This window comes from Macaca thibetana, chromosome X, assembly GCF_024542745.1.
Source record: "Macaca thibetana thibetana isolate TM-01 chromosome X, ASM2454274v1, whole genome shotgun sequence".
Lineage (NCBI taxonomy): Eukaryota > Metazoa > Chordata > Mammalia > Primates > Cercopithecidae > Macaca > Macaca thibetana.
In genome coordinates, this window is record NC_065598.1 from 59502877 (window position 1) to 59516234 (window position 13358).

The window sequence follows — 13358 nt, forward strand, 5'->3', positions numbered from 1 at the left end:
CCCGTCTGATTTTTTGTATTTTTAGTAGAGACAGGATTTCACTATGTTGGCCAGGCTGGTCTCAAACGCCTGACCTTATGATCCACCCACCTAGGGCTCCCAAAGTGCTGTATTTTAGATTTCTATGCAAATGCACAATATCTAGAATAGCTACAATAATTTTAAAAGGGGAGTATATGGCTGAAAAAATTGTTCTACCCAATGTTAAACCTTATTGCATAGCTACAGTAATCAAGAAAGTACATTGTTTGGAGAACAAAAGAGATAACCCAGAAATACAGTCACACAAATATGTCCATCTGATTTTGACAGAGGTGCAAAAGCAATTTAAAGGAGAAAAGACAGTTTATTCAACAAATCACAACAAATGGAGGAACTGGACATACGTAGGAAAAAATGAAAGTCCCACAAACTATCACAGTGTACCCCATAAATATGTACAATTATTATGTTTCAATTTGAAAGTAAAACATTAAAAATATTAGATGTAAACTTCTTATAAAAATATTAACTCAAAATGGAAAACTGGCTAAAATGTGTATATATATTTATATATATGTATTTATATATGTATATACGTGTATATGTGTATATATGTATATACATGTATATATGTATATATGGGTATACGTTATGTGTGTGTATATATATGTTATATGTATATATAAAAATATATATATATATATTTTTTTTTCTTTTTTCAGACGGAGTTTCACTCTTGTTACCCAGGCTGGAATGCAGTGGTACGACCTTGTCTCACCACAACCTCCACCTTCCGGGTTCAAGCAATTTTTCTGTCTCAGCCTCCCAAGTAGCTGGGAATGAAGGCATGTGCCACCATGTCTGGCTTATTTTGTATTTTTAGTAGAGACAGGGTTTCTCCATGTTGGTCAGGCTGGTCTTGAACTCCCTACCCCAGGTTATCTGCCTGCCTAGGTCTCCCAAGGCTACAAAATTTTTACAAAAATTTTAAGAGAAAACATTACAGATTTTGTTCTAGATGAAGGGTTCTTATAATGAACACCAAAAGCAGAATTTTAAAAGAAATAATTAATAAATTTGGCAAATTTAACCTCATCAAAATAAAAACAAATTGCTCTGTGAGACACTCTTACGAGGATTAATAGCAAGCTTCAGAGAGGAAAGAATATTTGGAAAATATATACCCAATAGAAGCTTTGTTTTTTGGTTTGTTTTATTTTTGTTGTTGTTGTTGTTGCTTTTTTTGAGACAGTGTTTCACTCTGTCGCCCATGCTGGAGTGCTGTGCAGTGGGTAATCTCAGCTTACTGAAACCTCTGCCTCCCAGGTTCAAGAGATTCTCCTGCCTCAGCCTCCCGAGTAGCTGAGATTACAGGAGCCTGCCACCACACCCAGATACTTTTTGTATTATTAGTGGAGAAAAGGTTTCACTATGTTGGCCAGCCTGGTATCGAACTCCTGACCTTAGGTGATCCACTCAGTTCAGCCTCCCAAAGTTCTGGGATTACAGGCGTGAGCCACCATGCCCTGCCCCACAAAAGCTTTGTATCTCAAAAATACAAAGAACTTTAAAAATTCAATTGTAAAATAGTAAACAACACAATCAGAAAATGACAAAAGACATGATCAAACTGCCCACCAAGGAGGATATACAGATAGCAAATGAGTACACCAAGAGATCATAGTCATTAAATAATTGTAAATTAGGATCACAATGAGATATCACTATACATCTATTAAAATAGCTAAAATTAAAAAATAGTGGCAATATAAAACACCGGCCAGGATACCATAAAACTATTTCAACTGCTCCAACCAGGGTTTTATGGGCAAAACTCTGATCTCCCTGGGATGGATCCCTTGTGAAAAGGGGCAGCTGCAGTCCCTGCTGTTCAGCTGACTTAGCCTTTCCTGCCTGTTCGTTCTGGAGATTCCCGGCAGTCTAGACAAGGGGAGTTCCCTCTAGCATAGCACACCTGCTCCACCAAGGGGCAGCCAGACTGCTTCTTTAAGTGAGTCTCTGATCCTGTTCTTTGTGACTAGGTGAGAGCTACCAACAGTGGTCTCCAGACATCTCCTATAGGAACGTTTGAGCCGGCATCAGGTCAGTGCTTCTCTGGGATGGAGCTTCTAGAGGAATTAAAAGACTGTCATCTCTGCTATTTTGCAAACTTCACCGGTGATACCTCCAGGTGTGGGAGGAACCCAGGGGATTGTTGTTGGAGTGGACCCCCAGCAAACCACAGGAGCCTTATGAAAGAGGGGCCTGACTGCTAAAGAAAAACAAAGAGCAACAACAGCATCAACAAAAAATACCCCCAAAAAACCCCATTAAATGTCAGCAACCTGAAAGATCAAAGTAGATAAGCACACAAAGATGAGAAAGAATCAATGCAAAAATGCTGAAAACTAAAAAAGCCAGAGGGCTTCTTCCCCTCCACATGACTGCAACACATCTTTATCAAGGGCACAGAACTGGGCTGAGGCTGCGATGGCTGAACTGATAGAAGAAGGCTTCAGAAGGTGGGTAAGAGTAAACTTTGCTGAGATAAAAGAGCATGTTCTAACACAATGCAAAGAAGCTAAGAATCATGACAAAATATTACAGTAGCTGATAACCAGAATAGCTACATTAAAGAGGAACTTAAATGACCTGATAGAGCTGAAAAACACAACACAAGAATTTCACATTGCAATCACAAGTATCAATAGCCAAATAGACCAAGCAGAGGAAAGAATCTCAGTGCTTGAAGACTATCTTTCAGAAAAAGATAGACAAAAATAGAGAAAAAAGAATGAAAAGGAAAAAACAAAACCTTCCAAGAAATCTGGGATTATGTGAAAAGACTGAACCTATGACTGATTGTTCTACTTGAAGAGATGGGGGAAATGGAACCAAGTTGGAAAACATACTTCATGATATCCTCCAGGAGAACTTCCCCAACCTAACAGACAGGCTAGCATTCAAATTCAGGAAATCCAGAGAACCCCAGTAAGATACTGCACGAAAAGATCAACCCAAGACATATAATCATCAGATTATTGAAGGTTAAAGTGAAAACAGAATGTTAATGGCAGTTAGACAGAAAGGCTAGGTCACCTACAAAGGGAAGCCCATCAGACTAACAGAAGACCTCTCAGCAAAAACCTTACAAGCCAGAAGAGATTGGAGTCCAATATTCGACATTCTTAAAGAAAAGAATTTCCAAAAGAGAATTTTATATCCGGCCAAACTAAATTTCATAAGCAAAGGAGAAGTGAGATCCTTTTCAGAAAAGCAAATGCTGAGGGAATTCATCACCACTAGGCCTGCCTTGCAAGAGCTCCTGAAGGAAGCACTAAATGTGGGGGGGTGGGGGGAACATTACCAGCCACTACAAAAAGACACTAAAGTACACAGACCAGTGACATATGAAGCAACTTCATAAACAAGTCTGCAAAACAAGAAGTTAGCATCATGATGACAGGATCAACGTCACACAACAATATTAACCTTAAATGTAAATGGACTAAATGTCCCAATTAAAGTCACAGAATAGCAAGCTGGATAAAGAGTCAAGACCCATCAGTATAGTATATTCAAGAGATCCATCTCACGTGCAAGTACACACATAGACTCAAAGTAAGAAATGGAGAAAAATTCATCAAGCAAATGGAAAACAGGGGAAAAAACGCACGAATTGCAATCTTAGTTTCTGACAAAGCAGATTTTAAACCTACAAAGATCAAAAAGGACAGAGAAGGCAAGGGCATTACATAATAGTAAAGAGATCAATTCAACAAGAGGAGCTAACTATCCTAAATATATATGCACCCAGTACAGGGGCACCCACATGCATAAAGCAGGTTCTTAGAGACCTATAAAGAGACTTAAACTCCCACACAATAACAGTGGGAGACTTAAACACCCCATTGACAATATTAGGCAGATCATCAAAACAGAAAATTGACAAAGACAATCAGGACTCGAATTCAGGTCTGGATCAGGCAGACCTGATAGACATCTACAGAACTCTCCATTCATAGACAACAGAATATACCTTCTTCTCATCACAACATGGCATTTACTCTAAAATTGATCACAATTTTTAGAGTAAATGCAAAAGTAAAACACTCCTCGGCAAATGCAAAAGAACAGAAATCATAACAAAGAGTCCTTCAGACCACAACACAAACAAATTAGAAATCAAGATTAAGAAACTCACTCAAGATGCTTATGGAGAGGGGCGGAGCAAGATGGCCGAATAGGAACAGCTCCAGTCTCCAACTCCCAGCGCGAGCGACACAGAAGACCGGTGATTTCTGCATTTTCAACTGAGGTACTGGGTTCATCTCACTGGGGAGTGCCGGACAATCGGTGCTGGTCAGCTGCTGCAGCCTGACCAGCGAGAGCTGAAGCAGGGCAAGGCATTGCCTCATCTGGGAAGCGCAAGGGGGAAGGGAATCCCTTTTCCTAGCCAGGGGAACTGAGACACACAACACCTGGAAAATCGGGTAACTCCCACCCCAATACTGCGCTTTAAGCAAACAGGCACACCAGGAGATCATATCCCACACCTGGCCGGGAGGGTCCCACACCCACGGAGCCTCCCTCATTGCTAGCGCAGCAGTCTGTGATCTACCGGCAAGGCAGCAGCGAGGCTGGGGGAGGGGCGCCCGCCATTGCTGAGGCTTAAGTAGGTAAACAAAGCTGCTGGGAAGCTCGAACTGGGTGGAGCTCACAGCAGCTCAAGGAAACCTGCCTGTCTCTGTAGACTCCACCTCTGGGGACAGGGCAATAACAAACACAGCCGAAACCTCTGCAGACGCAAACGACTCTGACTGACAGCTTTGAAGAGAGCAGTGGATCTCCCAACAGGGAGGTTGAGATCTGAGAAGGGACAGACTCCCTGCTCAAGTGGGTCCCTGACCCCTGAGTAGCCTAACTGGGAGACATCCCCCACTAGGGGCAGTCTGACACCCCACACCTCACAGGGTGGAGTACACCCCTGAGAGGAAGCTTCCAAAGCAAGAATCAGACAGGTACACTCGCTGTTCAGAAATATTCTATCTTCTGCAGCCTCTGCTGCTGATACCCAGGCAAACAGGGTCTGGAGTGGACCTCAAGCAATCTCCAACAGACCTACAGCAGAGGGTCCTGACACTTAGAAGGAAAACTATCAAACAGGAAGGACACCTACACCAAAACCCCATCAGTACATCACCATCATCAAGACCAGAGGCAGATAAAACCACAAAGATGGGGAAAAAGCAGGGCAGAAAAGCTGGAAATTCCAAAAATAAGAGCGCATCTCCCCCGGCAAAGGAGCGCAGCTCATCGCCAGCAACGGATCAAAGCTGGACAGAGAATGACTTTGACGAGATGAGAGAAGAAGGTTTCAGTCGATCAAATTTCTCAGAGCTAAAGGAGGAATTACGTACCCAGCGCAAAGAAACTAAAAATCTTGAAAAAAAAGTGGAAGAATTGATGGCTAGAGTAATTAATGCAGAGAAGGTCATAAACGAAATGAAAGAGATGAAAACCATGACACGAGAAATACGTGACAAATGCACAAGCTTCAGTAACCGACTCGATCAACTGGAAGAAAGAGTATCTGCGATTGAGGATCAAATGAATGAAATGAAGCGAGAAGAGAAACCAAAAGAACAAAGAAGAAAAAGAAATGAACAAAGCCTGCAAGAAGTATGGGATTATGTAAAAAGACCAAATCTACGTCTGATTAGGGTGCCTGAAAGTGAGGGGGAAAATGGAACCAAGTTGGAAAACACTCTTCAGGATATCATCCAGGAGAACTTCCCCAACCTAGTAGGGCAGGCCAACATTCAAATCCAGGAAATACAGAGAACGCCACAAAGATACTCCTCGAGAAGAGCAACTCCAAGACACATAATTGCCAGATTCACCAAAGTTGAAATGAAGGAAAAAATCTTACGGGCAGCCAGAGAGAAAGGTCGGGTTACCCACAAAGGGAAGCCCATCAGACTAACAGCAGATCTCTCGGCAGAAACTCTCCAAGCCAGAAGAGAGTGGGGGCCAATATTCAACATTCTTAAAGAAAAGAATTTTAAACCCAGAATTTCATATCCAGCCAAACTAAGTTTCATAAGTGAAGGAGAAATAAAATCCTTTACAGATAAGCAAATGCTTAGAGATTTTGTCACCACTAGGCCTGCCTTACAAGAGACCCTGAAGGAAGCACTAAACATGGAAAGGAACAACTGGTACCAGCCATTGCAAAAACATGCCAAAATATAAAGACCATAGAGGCTAGGAAGAAACTGCATCAACTAACGAACAAAATAACCAGTTAATATCATAATGGCAGGATCAAGTTCACACATAACAACCTTAACCTTAAATGGAAATGGACTAAATGCTCCAATTAAAAGACACAGACTGGCAAACTGGATAAAGAGTCAAGACCCATCAGTGTGCTGTATTCAGGAGACCCATCTCACACGCAGAGACATACATAGGCTCAAAATAAAGGGATGGAGGAAGATTTACCAAGCAAATGGAGAACAAAAAAAAAGCAGGGGTTGCAATACTAGTCTCTGATAAAACACACTTTAAACCATCAAAGATCAAAAGAGACAAAGAAGGCCATTACATAATGGTAAAGGGATCAATTCAACAGGAAGAGCTAACTATCCTAAATATATATGCACCCAATACAGGAGCACCCAGATTCATAAAGCAAGTCCTTAGAGACTTACAAAGAGACTTAGACTCCCATACAATAATAATGGGAGACTTCAACACTTCACTGTCAACATTAGACAGATCAACGAGACAGAAAGTTAACAAGGATATCCAGGAATTGAACTCATCTCTGCAGCAAGCACACCTAATAGACATCTATAGAACTCTCCACCCCAAATCAACAGAATATACATTCTTCTCAGCACCACATCGTACTTACTCTAAAATCGACCACGTAATTGGAAGTAAAGCACTCCTCAGCAAATGTACAAGAACAGAAATTATAACAAACTGTCTCTCAGAACACAGTGCAATCAAACTAGAACTCAGGACTAAGAAACTCAATCCAAACCGCTCAACTACATGGAAACTGAACAACCTGCTCCTGAATGACTACTGGGTACATAACGAAATGAAGGCAGAAATAAAGATGTTCTTTGAAACCAATGAGAACAAAGATACAACATACCAGAATCTCTGGGACACATTTAAAGCAGTGTGTAGAGGGAAATTTATAGCACTAAATGCCCACAAGAGAAAGCAGGAAAGATCTAAAATTGACACTCTAACATCGCAATTAAAAGAGCTAGAGAAGCAAGAGCAAACACATTCGAAAGCTAGCAGAAGGCAAGAAATAACTAAGATCAGAGCAGAACTGAAGGAGATAGAGACACAAAGAAACCCTCCAAAAAATCAATGAATCCAGGAGTTGGTTTTTTGAAAAGATCAACAAAATTGACAGACCACTAGCAAGACTAATAAAGAAGAAAAGAGAGAAGAATCAAATCGATGCAATTAAAAATGATAAAGGGGATATCACCACCGACCCCACAGAAATACAAACTACCATCAGAGAATACTATAAACACCTCTACGCAAATAACTGGAAAATCTAGAAGAAATGGATAATATCCTGGACACTTACACTCTTCCAAGACTAAACCAGGAAGAAGTTGAATCCCTGAATAGACCAATAGTAGGCTCTGAAATTGAGGCAATAATTATTAGCCTACCAAACAAAAAAAGTCCAGGACCAGATGGATTCACAGCTGAATTCTACCAGAGGTACAAGGAGGAGTTGGTACCATTCCTTCTGAAACTCTTCCAATCAATAGAAAAAGAGGGAATCCTCCCTAACTCATTTTATGAGGCCAACATCATCCTGATACCAAAGCCTGGCAGAGACACAACAAAAAAAGAGAATTTTAGACCAATATCCCTGATGAACATCGATGCAAAAATCCTCAATAAAATACTGGCAAACCGGATTCAGCAACACATCAAAAAGCTTATCCACCATGATCAAGTGGGCTTCATCCCTGGGATGCAAAGCTGGTTCAACATTCGCAAATCAATAAACATAATCCAGCATATAAACAGAACCAAAGACAAGAACCACATGATTATCTCAATTGATGCAGAAAAGGCTTTTGACAAAATTCAACAGCCCTTCATGCTAAAAACGCTCAATAAATTCGGTATTGATGGAACGTACCTCAAAATAATAAGAGCTATTTATGACAAACCCACAGCCAATATCATACTGAATGGCCAAAAACTGGAAAAATTCCCTTTCAAAACTGGCACAAGACAGGGATGCCCTCTCTCACCACTCCTATTCAACATAGTGCTGGAAGTTCTGGCTAGGGCAATTAGGCAAGAGAAAGAAATCTAGGGTATTCAGTTAGGAAAAGAAGAAGTCAAATTGCCCCTGTTTGCAGATGACATGATTGTATATTTAGAAAACCCCATTGTCTCAGCCCAAAATCTCCTTAAGCTGATAAGCAACTTCAGCAAAGTCTCAGGATACAAAATTAATGTGCAAAAATCACAAGCATTCTTATACATCAGTAACAGACAAACAGAGAGCCAAATCAGGAATGAACTTCCATTCACAATTGCTTCAAAGAGAATCAAATACCTAGGAATCCAACTTACAAGGGATGTAAAGGACCTCTTCAAGGAGAACTACAAACCACTGCTCAGTGAAATCAAAGAGGACACAAACAAATGGAAGAACATACCATGCTCATGGATAGGAAGAATCAATATCGTGAAAATGGCCATACTGCCCAAGGTAATTTATAGATTCAATGCCATCCCCATCAAGCTACCAATGAGTTTCTTCACAGAATTGGAAAAAACTGCTTTAAAGTTCATATGGAACCAAAAAAGAGCCCACATCTCCAAGACAATCCTAAGTTAAAAGAACAAAGCTGGAGGCATCACGCTACCTGACTTCAAACTATACTACAAGGCTACAGTAACCAAAACAGCATGGTACTGGTACCAAAACAGAGATATAGACCAATGGAACAGAACAGAGTCCTCAGAAATAATACCACACATCTACAGCCATCTGATCTTTGACAAACCGGAGAGAAACAAGAAATGGGGAAAGGATTCCCTATTTAATAAATGGTGCTGGGAAAATTGGCTAGCCATAAGTAGAAAGCTGAAACTGGATCCTTTCCTTACTCCTTATACGAAAATTAATTCAAGATGGATTAGAGACTTAAATGTTAGACCTAATACCATAAAAATCCTAGAGGAAAACCTAGGTAGTACCATTCAGGACGTAGGCATGGGCAAAGACTTCATGTCTAAAACACCAAAAGCAACGGCATCAAAAGCCAAAATTGACAAATGGGATCTCATTAAACTAAAGAGCTTCTGCACAGCAAAAGAAACTACCATCAGAGTGAACAGGCAACCTACAGAATGGGAGAAAATTTTTGCAATCTACTCATCTGACAAAGGGCTAATATCCAGAACCTACAAAGAACTCAAACAAATTTACAAGAAAAAAACAAACAATCCCATCAAAAAGTGGGCAAAGGATATGAACAGACATTTCTCAAAAGAAGACATTCATACAGCCAACAGACACATGAAGAAATGCTCATCATCACTGGCCATCAGATAAATGCAAATCAAAACCACAATGAGATACCATCTCACACCCGTTAGAATGGCGATCATTCAAAAGTCAGGAAACAACAGGTGCTGGAGAGGATGTGGAGAAATAGGAACACTTTTACACTGTTGGTGGGATTGTAAACTAGTTCAACCATTATGGAAAACAGTATGGCGATTCCTTAAGGATCTAGAACTAGATGTACCATACGACCCAGCCATCCCATTACTGGGTATATACCCAAAGGATTATAAATTATGCTGCTATAAAGACACATGCACACGTATGTTTATTGCAGCACTATTCACAATAGCAAAGACTTGGAATCAACCCAAATGTCCATCAGTGACAGATTGGATTAAGAAAATGTGGCACATATACACCATGGAATACTATGCAGCCATAAAAAAGGATGAGTTTGTGTCCTTTGTAGGGACAGGGATGCAGCTGGAAACCATCATTCTTAGCAAACTATCACAAGAACAGAAAACCAAACACCGCATGTTCTCACTCATAGGTGGGAACTGAACAATGAGATCATTTGGACTCGGGAAGGGGAACATCACACACAGGGGCCTATCATGGGGAGGGGGGAGGGGGGAGGGATTGCATTGGGAGTTATACCTGATGTAAATGACGAGTTGATGGGTGCAGCACACCAACATGGCACAAGTATACATATGTAACAAACCTGCACATTATGCACATGTACCCTACAACTTAAAGTATAATAATAATAAATAAATTTAAAAAAAAAAAAAAAAAAAAGAAACTCACTCAAAACCACACATCTACATGGAAATTGACCAATCTACTCCTTGATGACTTCTGGGTAAAAAATGAAATTAAGACAGAAATCAAGAAGTTATTTGAAACAAATGAGAAAAAACAAAATGTACCAGAATTTCTGGGATGCAGCTACAGCAGCTAGAGCAGTGCAAGAGGGAAATTTATAGCACCAAATTCCCCCATCTAAAAGCTAGAAGGATCTCAAATCAACAATCTAACATCACAACTAAAAGAACTAGAGAACTAGGAGGAAACAAACCCCAAAGCTATCAGAAAACAATAACCAAACTCAGAGAAGAACTGAATGAGATAGAGACATGAAACATTTTTAAGGGATTTTAAAAAAATCAATAAATCCATTAGCTGTCTTTTTTTTTAATTCACAAAATAGACCACTGGCTAGATTAATAAAGAAGAAAAGAAAGAAGAATCAAATGGACACTATCAGAAACGATTAGGCTAATATCACCACTGACCCCACAGAAATAAAAGCAACCATCGGAGAATACTATAAACACCTCTATGCACATAAACTAGAAAATTTAGAAGAAATGGATAAATTCCTGGATGCATACACCCTCCAAAGGCTGAATCAGGAAGAAACTGAATCCCTGAATAGACGAGTAACGAGTTCCGAAATTGAGGCAGTAATAAATAGCATATTAACCAAAACAAAACAAAACACAGGACCAGATGGAATTACAGATGAATTGTACAAGAGGTACAAAGAGGAGCTGGTACCATTTTTTCTGAACCTATTCCAAACAACTGAAAAGGAGGGAGTCTTCCCTAACTCATTTTATGAGGCCAGTATCATCCTGATACCAAAACCTGGCAGAGATACAACAAAAAAAGGAAACTTCAGTCCAATGTTCCTGATAAACATCAATGCAAAAATTCTCAATAAAATACTGGCAAACCAAACCCAGCAGCATATCAAATAGCTGATACACCATCATCTATTTGGCTTCACCCCATAGATGCAAGGTTGGTTCAACCTATGCAAATCAATAAGCGTAATTCACCACATTGACAGAACTAAAGGCAAAATCTACATGATTATATCAATAGATTCAGAAAAAGCATTCGATAAAATTCAACATCCTTTCATGTTAAAAACTCTCAATAAACTGGTATTGAAGAAACATATTTCAAAATAATAAGAGCCATATATTACAAACCCACAACCAATATCATACTAAATGGGCAAAAGCTGGTAGCATTCCCCTTGAAAACTGACATGAGACAAGGATGCCCTCTGTCACCACTCTTATTGAACATAGTATTGGAGTTTCTGGCCAGGGCAATTAGGCAAGAGAAAGAAATAAAGCATACTCAAATAGGAAACGAGGAAGTCAAATTATCTTTGTTTACTGATGACATTACCCTATACCTAGAAAACCCCACAATTTCAGCCCCAAATCTTCTTAAACTGGTAAACAATTTCAGCAATGTCTCAGGATAGAAAATCAATGTGCAAAAAACACTAGCATTCCTATACACCAACAACAGGCAAGCGAGAGCCAAATCATGAATGAATCCCCATTAACAATTGCTACAAAAAGAATAAAATACCTAGGAATACAGCAAACAAGGGAAGTAAAGGACCTCTTCAAGGAAAGAGGTCCTTCAAGGAAAACTACAAAACATTGCTCAAGGAAATCAGAGAGGACACAAACAAATGGAAAACATTCTACAGTCTTGGATAGGAAGAATCAACATCTTAAAAATGGCCATACTGCTCTTCCACAGGAGGCCTACACGCCTCCGCTTGTGCTGCCGCCATGTCTCTAGTGATCCCTGAAAAGTTCCAGCATATTTTGCGAGTACTCAACACCAACATCGATGGGCGGCGGAAAATAGCCTTTGCCATCACTGCCATTAAGGGTGTAGACCGAAGACATGCTCATGTGGTGTTGAGGAAAGCAGACATTGACCTCACCAAGAGGGCGGGAGAACTCACTGAGGATGAGGTGGAACGTGTGATCACCATTACACAGAATCCAGCCAGTACAAGATCCCAGACTGGTTCTTGAACAGACAGAAGGATGTAAAGGATGGAAAATATAGCCAGGTCCTAGCCAATGGTCTGGACAACAAGCTCCATGAAGACCTGGAGCGACTGAAGAAGATTCAGGCCCGTAGAGGGCTGTGCCACTTCTGGGGCCTTCGTGTCTGAGGTTAGCACACCAAGACCATGGCCACCGTGACTGCACCATGGGTGTGTCCAAGAAGAAATAAGTCTGTAGGCCTTGTCTGTTAATAAACAGTTTATATACCAAAATAAAAAAAGCCATACTTCCCAAAGTAATTTATAGATTCAATGCTATTCTCATTAAACTACCAATGACATTCTTCACCGTATTAGAAAAAACTATTTTAAAATTCATATATAACCACAAACAACCCACATAGCCAAGACAATCCTAAACAAAAAGAACAAAACTGGAGGCATCACACCACCTGACTTCGAACTATACTGCAAGGCTATAGTAAAAAAACAGCACAGTACTGGTACAAAAACAGACACATAAATCAATGGAACAGAATAGAGAATTCAGAAATAACGCTGCACACCTACAACCATCTGATCTTCAACAACCCTAGCAAAAACAAGCAATAGAGACAGGATTCCCTATTTATGTATTTATTTACTTTTCCACTTCATTGATAAAAATTTACTGCAGATTAGCACCTAAGAGTAATAACAACAGCAATAAAAAGTAATTTCAAAGAGTTACAATTTCTTCAGCGAAATAGATGGTTCACATCTTCCAGTCCTTTTGAAATAAGTTATTAATATTATTCCTTCCCCATTTCCATCTGAATGACTGCAGCAATACAGTTTTTAATTACTCAACTTTTTTTTTTTTTTTTTTTTTTTTTTTTTTTTTTTTTTTTTTTTTTTGAGACGGAGTCTCGCTCTGTCACCCAGCCCAGGCTGGAGTGCAGTGGCGCGATCTCGGCT

At 40.0% G+C, this 13358-nt stretch overlaps 1 pseudogene; it reads left to right on the forward strand.

Annotated features, from left to right (window-relative positions):
* Nucleotides 1-12136: 12136 nt before the first annotated feature.
* On the forward strand, nt 12137-12708 carry LOC126946577 (40S ribosomal protein S18-like; annotated as a pseudogene).
* The last annotated feature ends 650 nt before the right edge of the window (nt 12709-13358 follow it).